Here is a 13,039-nt window from a genome sequence, read left to right on the forward strand (position 1 = left end):
GAGGGAGGGAGGGAGGGAGGAAGGAAGGAAGGAAGGAAGGAAGGAAGGAAGGAAGGAAGGAAGGAAGGAAGGAAGGAAGGAAGGAATTTCTTTGGGGATGTGGGAAGTTGAAGCAGGAGATTGCTTATTTCTGTTGTAAACTCATTTTACTATTTGATTTGTTGCCATGTGCCCTTATTACTTCAACAAAAAAATTTATAAATTTAAAGAAAGCTAAACAAAAAAAAATATGAAACTTACATGTTTAATAGACTCTCTTACAGCTCAGGAAGGAAAAGATGGAGGCATCAGGGACATGAAGAATACATACAGTGGCTGGCAAATCTATGAAACTGTGTTCACCCGCACTGTACCTTCACATTAAAGGGAGTTATAATTCTTCTCTGTCAGATTTGCAAGAATTTAAAAGATTGATTATACCAAGTGTAAGGGAAATAGGCACTCGAACTATTGGCAGACATGTAAATTGGTACAACCTTTCTCAAAGGCAATGAGGCATTGGATGACAGAATTCTTGACTGAGAAATTTCACTCTGAGGACTCATCCTCATGAGATAGTCAAACAGGAATACAACGATATAGGTGGGCATAAGGAAGGTCACCACACTGTTGGTTTTTTTTGTTTGTTTTTGAGACGGAGTCTCACTCTGTCGCCCAGGCTGGAGTTCAATGGTGCGATCTCAGCTCACTGCAACCTCTGCCTCCTGGGTTCAAGTGATTCTCCTGCCTCAGCCTCCTGAGTAGCTGGGATTACAGGTGCCTGCCACCACGCCCACTTTACTTTTTGTATTTTTAGTAGAGATGGGGGTTTCACCATGTTGGCCAGGCTGGTCTCGAACTCCTGACCTCAGGTGATCCACCTGCCTCTGCCTCCCAAAGTGTTGGGATTACAGACGTGAGCCACTGTGCCGGCCCACACTGTTGTTTTAACAACAACAACGACAACCACAACAAAAGAATTAGGTACAACCTAAATGCTCACCAGTAGAGAAGCAGCTAAGCAAATGATAATATATTCCCATAAAAGAATGCCACATAGAAGCTCTTAAGTAAGGCTATTGAGTGTTGAACTGTGTTTTCCAATATTTATCTATATAATGATCCCGATTTATAAAATTATTATTATTTTGTTTGTTTGTTTTGAGACAGATTTTCACTCTTGTTGCCCAGGATGGAGTGCAATGATCTTGGCTCACTGCAACCTCTGCCTCTTTGGTTCAAATGATTCTCCTGCCTCAGCCTCCTGAATAGCCGGGATTACAGGCGCTCGCCACCACACCCAGCTAATTTTTGTATGTTTGGTAGAGACAGGGTTTCACCATGTTGACCGGGCTGGTCTTGACCTCCCGACCTCTGGTGATCCACCCGCCTCAGCTTCCTAAAGTACTGGGATTACAGGCACGAGCCACCATGCCTGGCCAATTTATAAAATTATTTAAATACATACTTTTATAGATGGAATGATTTCAGCAAAGCTGTTATCCAAAACTGTGTTTAGTCTTTCAACAAATATTTCTTGAGCACTACTAGGTATCAGACAATAAAATACAATGAAAAGAGTTCCTGTTTCCAAAGAACTTGCAGTCTACTGGGGAAGAAAGACAAGTATTCCACCAGGCACAATGGCTCACACCTGTATTCCCAGCACTTTAGAAAGCCGAGGTGGGCAGATTGCTTGAGTCCAGGAGTTCGAGACTAGCCTGGGCAACATGGCAAAACCCCATCTCTACCTCAAATACAGAAATTCAGTGGGTGTGGTGGAGCCCACCTGTAGTCCTAGCTACCTGGGAGGCTGAGGTGGGAGGATCACCTGAGCCTGGGAGGTTGAAGCTGCAGTTAGCCATGAGCATGCTACTGCACTACAGCATGGTCAACACAGTGAGACTCTGTCTCAAAAAGAAAAAAGGCAAATATTCAGGTATGACAAATATGGCGATAAGGTTAGTGAAGGATGCTCTGGCAACATAAGAGAGGGCCCCTTCTCTTGTGAGTCTTGAGACCTGGGGGGGCTTCTGTAGGGAAGTCTAAATTGAGACTTCAAAAGAAGTAGTAGTTGACCAAGAGAAAAAGGGTGACATTAGAATTACTTATAGGGTTTAGATTTTAGGTTTCTCGGTTCTCTTTTTTACTTTATATTTTTATGCATTGTGTGAATTTTTATTTTTTATTTATTTGTTTTTATTTATTTTGGGGCGGAGTCTCATTCTGTCTCACCCAGGCTGGAGTGCAGTGGCGTGATCTCACTGAGCCTCCACCTCCTGGGTTCAAGCGATTTTCCTGTCTCAGCCTCCCGAGTAGCTGTGACTACAGGCGTGTGCCACCACGCCTGAGCAATTTTGTATTTTTAGTAGAGACAGGGTTTCACCATGTTGGCTAGGCTTGTCTTGAACCCCTGACCTCAGGTGATCCACCCACCTTGGCCTCCCAGAGTGCTGGGATTACATGCGTGGGCCACCGCACCCAGCCTAGTTTGAATTTTTAGAAAGATTGTTTTCCTTCACCAAGAATTCTTTTTTGAAAAAATGAACCACTAAGGACATGTTGACATGTTGCCCACAGTGCTCCCTATGCAAGGCAGGTCTGTTTTTTGGGTTTTTTTTTCTTTTTTTTTTTTGAGACAGGGTCTTGTCTGTTGCCCAGGCTGGAGTGCAGTAGCATGAACATGGCTCACTACAGCCTCAACCTCCTCCTCCTGGGCTCAACTGATCCTCTGGCTTCCTCCTCCCAAATAGCTGGAACCACAGGTGCACACTCCCATGCCTGGCTAATTTTTTTTCTGTTGTTGTTGTTTTTTGTTTTTGTTTTTGTTTTTGTTTTTTGAGATGGAATTTTTCTCTTATCCCCAGGCTGGAATGCAATGGTACAATCTTGGCTCACTGCAACCTCTGCCTCCTGAGTTCAAGTGATTCTCCTGCCTCAGCCTCCCGAGTATCTGGGATTACAGGCGTCCACCACCATATCCAGCTAATTTTTTGTATTTTTGGTAGAGATGGGGTTTCGCCATGTTGGTCAGGCTGGTTTTGAACTCCTGACCTCAGGTGATCCACCTGCCTCAGCCTCCCAAAGTGCTAGGATTACAGGCATGAGCCACCGTGCCCTGGCCTGCCTGGCTAATTTTTAAAATTTTTGTAGAAACAGGGTCTTACCATGTTGAACAGACTGGTCTTAAACTCCTGGGCTCAGGCGATCTTCCTGCCTCAGTCTCCCAAAGTGCTGGGACTTACAGATGTGAGCCACCATGTGCAGCCAAGGCCTGTGTTTTTGTGCCACATGCCCCCACCTGCTCTCCATTACTGGCCATGACCTGTTGGGCCAGGGATAGGCACTTGATCTGGAGACGATCAAATGATTGGTCAGAAGTCCACAGGGTAGCCTGGCATAAGAGGCCCTGTTTGATAGTGGTGATGGGTGCACAATATTGTGAATATGCTACATGCCACTGAATTGTTCACTTTAAAACTGTTACAGGCTGGGCATGGTGGTGCATACCTGTAATCCCAGTACTTTGGGATGCCAAGGTGGGCGGATCACCTGAGGTCAGGGGTTCAAGACAAGCCTAGGCAACAGAGTGAGACCCCCATCTCTACAATAATAATAATAATAATAATAATAATAATAAATTAAAAAATAAAAAATTTACAATGGTAAATTTGAAGTTATGTGTATTTTACCATAGTTTAAAAAAATTAAAAGTACAAGAAAAAAATTGCCAAAAAAATACAGGTACCCAGTAAATGTTTGTAGCAGATATAAGCCACAAATTACAAGACAAAAATATTAAGATTCTAATGGCCATTCTGGGCAATATAGTGAGACCTGGTCTCTACAAAAAAAGTTTTTTAAAAAAGTAGCCCTGTGTGGTGGCACGTGCCTGTGGTCCCAGCTACTTGGGAGGCCGAGGTGGGAGAATCACTTGAGCCTGAAAGGTGGGGGCTCCAGTGAACCGTGATCATGCCGCCCACTGCACTCCAGCCTGGGCAACAGAGGCAGACCCTGTCTCAAAAAAAAAAAAAGAAGAAGAGGAAGAGGAAGAACAAGAGGAGGAGAAGGAAGAAAAGAAGAAGAAGGAAGAGGAGAAGGAGAAGAAGAAGAGGAAGAAGGAGAGGAAGAGGAGAAGGAAGAAAAGAAGAAGAAGAAGAAAGAGAAGAAGGAGGAGAAGAAGAAGGAGAAGAAGAAGAGGAAGAAGAAGAAGAGAGAAGAGAAAGAAGAAGGAGGAAGAAGAAAGAAGATAATCCCAATAGATTCACAGGCAAATTGTAGGAACAAACAATTCACAAGAGGACATGTAAATTATAATTTTAAAATCTTTAGGTATAATTTTATGCTAACTAAATTAACAAACATGGAAAGGAAAGAAGGAAGAAAGGACAGAGGAAGGGAGGCAAGAGGAAAGGAGGGAAGGAAGAAGTAATGAAAAAGAGGAGAAGTTGGCAGGAATGGAGAGAGGGAAAAAAGAAAGGAAGGAGGGAAGTGAAGAAAGGAAGGAATGAGGGAAGAGTAGAGGTGGGAATGAAGCAAGAGGAGGAAGGAAAGAATGGAGGGAAAGAAGGAGGGGAAAAGAAGGGAGGGGGGCGGGGAGGAAGAAAGCCAGTAGTCATGGTGAAATCGAGATTAAACTTACTCCATTTCTTCTGCCTGCATTTCCTCATCTGGGAATAATTCTACCTGCTGGTAGGAGAAATCGTTATTGCCTACCCAACATCAGGGCTTCCCTTGTACCTTGCTGGTGGCAGTGGCCACTGAGATGCAGGTGAAGGTTGTTGGGGCTTCAGGGAAAACCTTCTTCTGCCCCTTGCCTCTTCCTCACACCCCCTCGCTAGACTAGAGGCAGGGTGGCTGGCCCTCTGGCTGGCATCTCAGGTCATGATGCAAATGGAAAGATGGAAACTTTGGGCCAAATCTGGCCAGCATAAGTCAGGAACAGCCTGGAAACCGAGGGCCAGGAGATCTCCTGCAGCCTTGGACTGCTCACCTCCAGACACCGCATATGAAGGAAAGAAATACACCTCTTAGGTCCAAGCCACTGTGATTTCTGGTCTCTGTTACTTGCAGTTTTGTGCAATTCTCAACTGATAAACTTTCTCTTAAGTGTGTGATGACAATGAAACGAGACGATGTTTATAAAATATGTCAGTGTGCCATTGCATCAAAAGTCCTCATGGTAGTACTGTCTCTCATCTCTGAGCAAAGCCATTGAACAAATTTTTACAACTTCACCATAATCACAAAGCATTTACTCAGGAAATGTTTTAAAGTATGTACAGACTGGGGGCGGTGGCTCACACCTGTAATCCCAGCACTTTGGGAGGCCCAGGAGGGTGGCTCACCTGAGGTCAGGAGTTTGGGACCAGCCTGGGGAACACGGTGAAACCCCGTCTCTACTAAAAATACAAAAAATTAGCTGGGTATGGTAGCACATGCCTGTAGTCCCAACTACTCGGGAGGCTGAGGCAGGAGAATTGCTTGAACCCAGGAGGCGGAGGTTGCAGTGAGCTGAGATCATGCCACTGCACTCCAGCCTAGGTGACAGAGTGAAACTCCATGTCCAAAAAATTAGCTGGGTGTGGTAGCGGGTGCCTGTAGTCCCAGCTACTTGGGAGGCTGAGGCAGGAAAATCGCTGGAACCTGGGAGGCGGAGGTTGCAGTGAGCTGAGATTGTGCCATTGCACTCCATCCTGGGCGACAAGAGCGAAACTCCATCTCAAAAAATAAAAAAGTAATAAAAATAAAAATAAAGTATCTACAGTTACCAAATATATATATATGTCTCCAAAAGGCATTTATTGCTAATGTTCTGCTAATATTAGAACACACTGGGATCGAATAAAAAATTACCCAAAGGGGGGAGAAAAAGTCACTTGTTTTCTAAAATAGGTTGATTTTATTTCACGGGTAAACTTGAGTGGTATTGGGAAATTGTGATCTCAGTGTGCTACTTTCCTACTGGAAAATAAGACCTCAAAACCTCTCCAAACTAGTCACTTCATCTTACTTATGAGAGGCACAACAAAATGGATACTTTTCACCAAAATTCTCCTGTGTTCTACATTGCAAAATCAATATATTTTAGAGAAAGAAGAAGCTTTCAAACTTCAGTTCCTCCAAAGGCAGAGTTGGTGCAGGGGGTGGGGTGAGGGTGGAAAAAAAGGGCTGGTGGTGAGATGCGGCTCAGAGGAGCTAGTCAGCCCTTGCCCCGCCACCGGAACAGCGTTCAGTGCTGGTCAATTGTCACACTGGTCTTCCCAATGCACAGCCCTTGAAGATAATCAGGGCCGGGTGGGTCCCCAGTGTCAGGGGAATTTGCCAAGAGGGGGAAGAAACAAACATACAGGTTTACCTGCAACAGAGAAAGTCCTCATTCCCACCCTATTAGGATACAGAGTTTTCAACAACAGGATTCCCTTGGTGGAGCAAGTTGCAGGGCACAGGGCTGTTGGCAGGAGATTATCAGGATTGTAGCGTTCACATCTGTACCTTGGAAAGGGGCTTACTCTTTAAGTCATTAAAAGGACAGTCAAACACAAACTGAAAGTTAGTTATCATATATATGAAATGTATTTCTTGGTAGTCTCTAGAGTTTTAGCCAAAAGCAACGTGAAGAAAGAAGAGAACAACGTGTTTGAGAGATGCATATGAGGAACATTATTGAGAGATAGAGCTTGTGATCTTAACTCAGAAATGGAACGCTGGAAAGGCTGAGTTGACATCCTCTGTTCTTTGGTTCCCTATGTCTTTTTTTTTTTTTTTTTTTTTTTTTTTGAGACAGAGTCTTACTCTGTTGCCCAGGCTGGAGGGCCGTGGCGTGATCTTGGCTCACTGTAAACTCTGCCTCCCAGGTTCAAGTGATTCTCCTGCCTCAGCCTCCTGAGCAGCTGGGATTAATTAGCCAGGTACCCGCCACGATGCCTGGCTAATTTTTCTGTATTTTTAGTAGAGACAGGGTTTCACTATCTTGGTCAGGCTGGTCTTGAACTCCCGACCTTGTGATCCACCCGCCTCAGACTCCCAAAGTGCTAGGATTACAGGCGTGAGCCACCGTGCCCAGCTGGTTTCCTATGTCATTCTAAATCCTTTCTAACCCAGTAAGAGGATGGATGGATGGATGGATGGATGGATGAATGGATGGATGGATGAATGGCAGATGGATGATCAGTTAGACCAACTCAGGAAAGTAGGGAATAACATGGAAAAGAATGCTTTGCATCCCTCACCATCAGTTCCTAAAAAGCTACAGTGGGAAAGTAATCCATGACCTACCTTCACAAAACCTGGCGAGAAACTGATAGATTGGGGATTTACCCTGAAACTCAAGGCTCAGATAGAGATCAAGCTTCATTAAAACAAATTCTAAAGGACTGATTGACATTTTATTCTATTGTATTTTGTTATACTGATTTTTTTTAACCAGAAATAATTGGGCCACAGTAGATCTTTTTTAAACTGAGTTTTGTGTGTGATGTGTGATGTAATTTGTTTTGCAATATCCAAGGAAATTTTTATGCTCCATTTGTCTTCAGCCACAAACTTACAATCAACGCCCCACCCCTACCCTGTACAGCAGCAGGAAAAAATAAGTCTACATCAATGTTGCCCACAAGTTTCTCACCTCTGTATATTCCTTGGACAGCCTTCCAATTTCAGGCTCTTTTGCTCCCCTCACCGTGGCCAAGTCTTAGACGGAAGTTGGAGCACCGATGGCTTCTCAGGGGTGTCCAGACTTGCGTTCCCAAGACGCCTGGCTCCCTGGTCTTATCCTCTCCTTTCAGGTCGGGTCTCAGATCTGGATTCTTTAAGGGCCAACTTCACATTCTGGGCAAGTGAATGACACCTAGAGCACACCCTCTTAGCAGCCTGCACCTGATCTCCTTTTAAAGGGGAAATTACATTTCTCGTTAAGACTGAAAGAGGCTGCCGAACTTTGGAGGAAATTACTATGTTGTTCTCAGGACAGCTGGAGGAATTTCTGAAAGCGAAGACCTAGGCAAGGGGCAGAGGGAAGCTCTGCCCTTGCAAACATTTGCTCACAGCCATTATTTAGAATTAAGAGGCAGGTTCATGCTCATCCTGTCAGCCATAACCTGCAGGGTGGCAGGCATGCCGTAGCCCCTGGTATAGGCCATGGTGCCCGCCACCCTGGAGCCGCCTGTGCTGTACATGGAGCAGCCTTTGCAATGCCAGGAGTCGCTGAGTGGCCAGGCTGTGAGCTGGTCTTGGGTCAACTCTGTGGGCCTCAGTGTCCCTGCTTCTGTTTGTTATTCCCATACAGACTTCAATGTGCCTGACTTCCCTGATTACCATTGCATTGAGATTTTTGATGGGACAAAGTCTTCAAAAGAGGATGGCGAGGCTAGGAAAGGGTTCTCCTATTTGGTAACTGCAACAACTGCTGAGGGTGTCACATATGCTGCCAAGAATGTCATCTCCCAGTTTGTTTCCAGCATCAGTGCTTCTGTTGATGAGTCGGCCACGTCGAAAATTGAAATCAAGTTATCTGATATTCCAGAAGGCAAGAAGATGGCTCTCAAATGGAGAGGCAAATCCCTGTTTGTATGCCATAGAACCAAGAAGGAGACTGACCAAGAAGCTTCAGTTGAAGAGTCCCAGCTGAGGGCCCACAGCATGATTTAAGGGCCAGGTGCAGTGGCTCATGCCTGTAATCCCAGCACTTTGGAAGGCCGAGGTGGGCAGATCACTTGAGGTCAGGAGTTCAAGACCAGCCTGGCCAACATGGCGAAACCCTGTCTCTACTAAAACTACAAAATTAGCCAGGCATGGTGGCATGTGCCTGTAATCCCAGCTACTTGGGAGGCCGAGGCAGGAAAATCACTTGAACCTGGGAGGCAGAGTTTGCAGTGAGCCGAGATCGCACCGTTGCACTCCAGCCTGGGCAACAGAGTGAGAATTTGTCTCAAAAAAAAAAAAAAAAGAAGAAGAAGAAGTAAAGGATGGGCCAGGAGTGTTGGCTCACACCTGTAATCCAAGCACTTTGGGAGGCCAAGGCGGGTGAATCACTTGAGGTCAGGAGTTCGAGACCAGCCTGGCAAACATGGTGAAACTCCACCTCTACTAAAAATACAAAAATTAGTCAGGCGTGGTGGTCCATGCCTGTAATCCCAGCTACTCGGGAGAATGAGGCAGGAGAATCGCTTTAACCTGGGAGGCGGAGGTTGCAGTGAGTGAAGATCACGCCACTGCACTCCAGCCTGGGAGAGAGAGCGAGACTCTGTCTAAAAATTAAAAAAAAGATAAAAAAGGAGTGAAGAATGAGTGCAATGCCTATCAGGGTAACCCATTCGAGTTTCTTTACTAGGCGTTTGCATTCATCCTGTCGTGCACCTATTGCAAATGAAGATTTTGGTGGTGATTACTGCCCTTGCTATGGGTCACACAGATGCATCTGGCAGGATCTGGAAGGGGCCTGCACCTCTTGAGCTTGGAGCTCCCTCATATGAGTTCACCAGTTAGGAGACAGTCATTGTTGGTTAGAGACTGGGACTCAAGTCGTAGGCTCCTTTCAGTCTTTGTGTCACTGTAGAAGAGTTATTTGAGAGCAAGCCTTCTGAATTTCAAGTTGCTTGATTTGAAATATTTAAGAAGTGATAATGTATTTGCAGACATTACTGTGAAGTAAATGGAATTTAATGTTGAATACGTTCAAGCATTCACTTAATAAAACAACTGTTAAACATTGTTACACTGTCATACACTTGAAAGGTGTAATGTCTTTTAGGTAATCCTAATTTTTTACTTTTTAAAAAAATTTTTATTTTTATTTATTTTTTTGAGATGGTGTCTTGCTCTGTCTCCCAGGCTGAAGTGCAGTGGCATGATCTCGGCTCACTGCAACCTCTGCCTCCCGGGTTCAAGTGATTCTCCTGCCTCAGCCTCCTGAGTAGCTGGGATTACAGGCATACACCACCATGCCTGGCTAATTTTCATACTTTCAGTAGATGTGGGGTTTCACCAGTTGGCCAGGCTGGTCCCAAAATCCTGGCCTCAAGCGATTCACCCACCTCGACCTCCCAAAGTGCTGGGATTACAGGCGTGAGCCACCATGCCTGGCCTAATTCTAATTTAAAACTACATGGTGGTATATAAAAATTAAAAAAAAAATAGAACTAAGGGTCAACAGGCTGGTGATCCATTTAAGCACAGTGTTCTTTTTAGATAGTTGCTGAGAAGGACAGTAGTGAGCTGAGAACCTGAAAATCGTCCAGTGGCCATGGCACCATGGGGTTGGTAGATTTCTTATCCCTCCATTTGCACGCTGTCTTAGTCTATTCTCCCAGTTCGACCATCACTGACAGTATCTCCTCCACACCCAGGGCTTTACAACCACCTTTTCTACAGTCCAGAGAGGTGGAGATCATTACTTCCATTTGGCAATGAGGGGAAGGAACAACTCCATTTCTTTCCTGAGGGCACTCATGATAAAGCATCAAAGTTGGGACTCAAGTACACCTTCTGACCTTAGCTATCATTCTTTTGCTCAATCTCATTAAGTGAATATTGAGCATCTAATATGTGCCTTCCACTGTGCTGGAAAAGTCATGATACTGACATGGAAGGTGACACAGAAGCTTCCTTTTAAGTTTGAGCAATGCCGCTTCCATGAGCACCAGTCAGCTTTACCACACACAGGGCACGTGGGCACTTAAAAAACAGGGTCTCATCCAAAGCATAATTTTGAATTTAATCAGCTCTTTTAGAACTTTACTAACAATGAAAATTTAGAACTGGCCAGATGCGGTGGCTCACACCTGTAATCCCAGCACTTTGGCAGGCCAAGGCAGGCGGATCACTTGAGGCCAGGATTTCGAGACACCAGCCTGGCCAACATGGTGAAACCACGTCTCTAGTAGAAGTACAAAAATTAGCCATGCATGGTGGCGGTTGCCTGTAATCCCAGCTACTCAGGAGGCTAAGGCTGGAGAATTGCTTGAACCTGGGAGGCCGGAGGTCACAGTGAGCTAAGATTGCACCACTAAACTCCAGCATGTCCCTGAGATAGAGTGAGGCCCTGTCTCAAAAAAAAAAGAAAAAGAAAATTTAAAATTAAATAAGATACTATTATTTTGTAAATTGTAAAAGCACTAAAAAAACAAAGATAATTATGTTTAATTCTATTAGTATAGTTACCATAAAGATAATAATCTACATGGATAAAGTCCATTCAGACAAAACAGTCAGTGGGGCCGGGTGCTCATGCCTGTAACCCCAGCACTTTGAGAGGCTGAGGCGGGAGGATAGATTGAGCCCAGGAATTCAAGACCAGCCAGGGCAACATACTGAGACACCCCCTACCCATGGCAACTCTACAAAAAACTAAAAATATTAGCTGGGCGTGGTGGTACACACCTGTAGTCCCAGCCAGTCAGGAGGCTGAGGTGGAAGGAACATTTGGGCTTGGGAGGCTGAGGCTGCAGTGAGCTGTGATCTCGCCGCTGCACTCCAGCCTGGGCAAGAGTGAGACCCTACCTCTCTCTAAATATATGCAAACATATATATCTTGTTTATCATATATATCATATATTATATATATCTTGTGTATCATATATATGAGATATATATATATATATCTTATCGGACTCAGGAGTTTGCTAGTGCAGGCACTTAAGAAATGACTAATGACTTTGGTGCCCACAGAGCCAGGGAGTAATGGGCCAGACCTCTTGGTGGTTTCCCTCCCAGCACACCATTTTCTGAACTTGTCGAAGCCTCCAAATCTCTTTCTCCAGTTACTCCAGCATAATGTGCATTGACAGTAAACAAAGTCCTTGATGATGTCATGTTGTCACACTTCATTTCACAGGATTTAGCATCCAGAGAGCCACACCGGGGGCGGCCATCCCTCCAAACAGAAAACATTATCTCTTCTTCCTCAGTGAAAATTCATGAGAAGTTCCTAAGCTTGTAATGCTTAGCCCTAGACAAGGAAAAAAGTGTTTGAGGAAGGAGGAAATGAGAAAATAGAATATGCATGATCCTTCTCTGGGATTAGTTTGTGTAGCTCTATTGTTCAGCTTTGGCCTGTAATTGTCAGTAGTAAACGGTATGGAATAATTTTTTTTTTTTCGAGATGGAGTCTTGCTCTGTCACCCAGGCTAGAATGAGGTGACTTGATCTCGGCTCACTGCAACCTCCACCTCCTGGATTCAAGCAATTCTCCTGCGTCAGCCTCCCAAGTAGCTAGGATTACAGGCACCTGCCACCACGCCCAGATAATTTTTTATTTTTAGTAGAGACGGGGTTTCAACATATTGGTCAGGCTGGTCTCGGATTCCCAACCTCAGGTATTCTACCCGCCTTAGCCTCCCAAAGTGCTGGGATGACAGGCGTGAGTCACTGTGCCCAGACTGGTATGGAATAATTTTCAGTAAAAACATCTGTTTTTTTTTTTTTGAGATGGAGTTTTGCTCTTTTGCCCAGGCTGGAGTGAAGTGGTGCGATCTCGGCTCACTGTAACCTCTGCCCCCCAGGGTTCCAGCGATTCTCCTGCCTCAGCCTCCCGAGTAGCTGGGATTACAGGCACCTGCCACGAAACCCAGCTAATTTCTGTATTTTAGTAGAGATGGGGTTTCACCATGTTTGCCAGGCTGGTCTCAAACTCCTGACCTTGGGTGATCCACCCACCTTGGCCTCCCAAAATGCTAAGATTATAGGCGTGAGCCACTGCACCTGGCCGAATAAAGACATCTTAAGGAAAAAGTGAATGACTCAGATGTTTATTTTCTCAAATACAATATTTAAAATATTGCAAGAAGACATCTGTTTAGCATTCTCCCCTCATTTGTCAATTATTTTATTATTTGAGAATTAATACCCCACACGAAGACAATATCACTTGCCAAAGTCCTTCCTCTGATGTGGTTAAGTCGTATCAAATCCACAGGCTGATATCCAAATAATACACAGCTCCATGCTTCAGCTGAGCCAAGAACAACCTTCCCATTGAACGCCTTGCGGGGGTTGATATCAAAGACGAGACTGAACTTCTTTCCTTGGCATGGAGACCGCCGCGGGAGGTGCAGCCCTCAGC

The 13,039-nt window shown here is 44.9% G+C and overlaps 1 pseudogene; it reads left to right on the plus strand.

Annotated features, from left to right (window-relative positions):
* The first annotated feature begins 8,055 nt into the window (after positions 1–8,055).
* Positions 8,056–9,486, plus strand: LOC116809688 (cytochrome b-c1 complex subunit Rieske, mitochondrial-like; annotated as a pseudogene).
* Positions 9,487–13,039: the final 3,553 nt, after the last annotated feature.

This window comes from Hylobates moloch, unplaced genomic scaffold (genome assembly GCF_009828535.3).
Source record: "Hylobates moloch isolate HMO894 unplaced genomic scaffold, HMol_V3 SCAFFOLD_1, whole genome shotgun sequence".
Taxonomy (NCBI): Eukaryota; Metazoa; Chordata; class Mammalia; order Primates; family Hylobatidae; genus Hylobates; species Hylobates moloch.